Here is a 666-nt window from a genome sequence, read left to right on the forward strand (position 1 = left end):
ACTCTCGCCACTCTCTGGAGTCTGCCTTTCTCCCAGTAACCAGGGGGTAGGAGAAGGAGGGGAGGGAACCCTGAACTCACCCCATCGCTCCATTCCAGGGCAAGGAAAGAGGGGGAGAGGAGGGGAGAAAAAATTTAAATCTCCCCTCATTAGCCAGAAAGGAAGCAAAAAGGGATAATTATAATTAAAGCAGACAGCTGTGGACCATGTCTTTCATGTTCCTGCAAGCCTCCTCCTTCCTCACTTCTGCCATCACCCAGAAATCCGCACCCCCCACCCCCACCCCAAGCATCCTGCCCTGGTTCCTGGGGGAGTCGACAGGGCCTTAGGGGACCCAGGTATGGAGACAGGTCAGGCCGGGCTGGTCAACTTCCTCTCCCCTAGCAGCACTTTCTGAGAAATCTAAATAGGTCCAAGAGATGAGGTACCCTCTTCTGATCTGGTAACCTGTACCCCCCCCCCCCCCGAAAGCGTGGGCCGGTGTGTATGGGTGGTAGTGCCGTCTGGCGAGAACAAACAATTCAATAAAATCTTTGACTTTTTTCTAGAAAATATTCATCACATTCAAAATGAAATTAATAGTAAGAATGAAATATAGCCTGGACTCTTTTCTCATTCCTCCTCCCTTGGAAGTGCCTCAATGCCCAGGAGGGGCAGCCGCTGCAG

This window comes from Jaculus jaculus, chromosome 19 (genome assembly GCF_020740685.1).
Source record: "Jaculus jaculus isolate mJacJac1 chromosome 19, mJacJac1.mat.Y.cur, whole genome shotgun sequence".
Taxonomy (NCBI): domain Eukaryota; kingdom Metazoa; phylum Chordata; class Mammalia; order Rodentia; family Dipodidae; genus Jaculus; species Jaculus jaculus.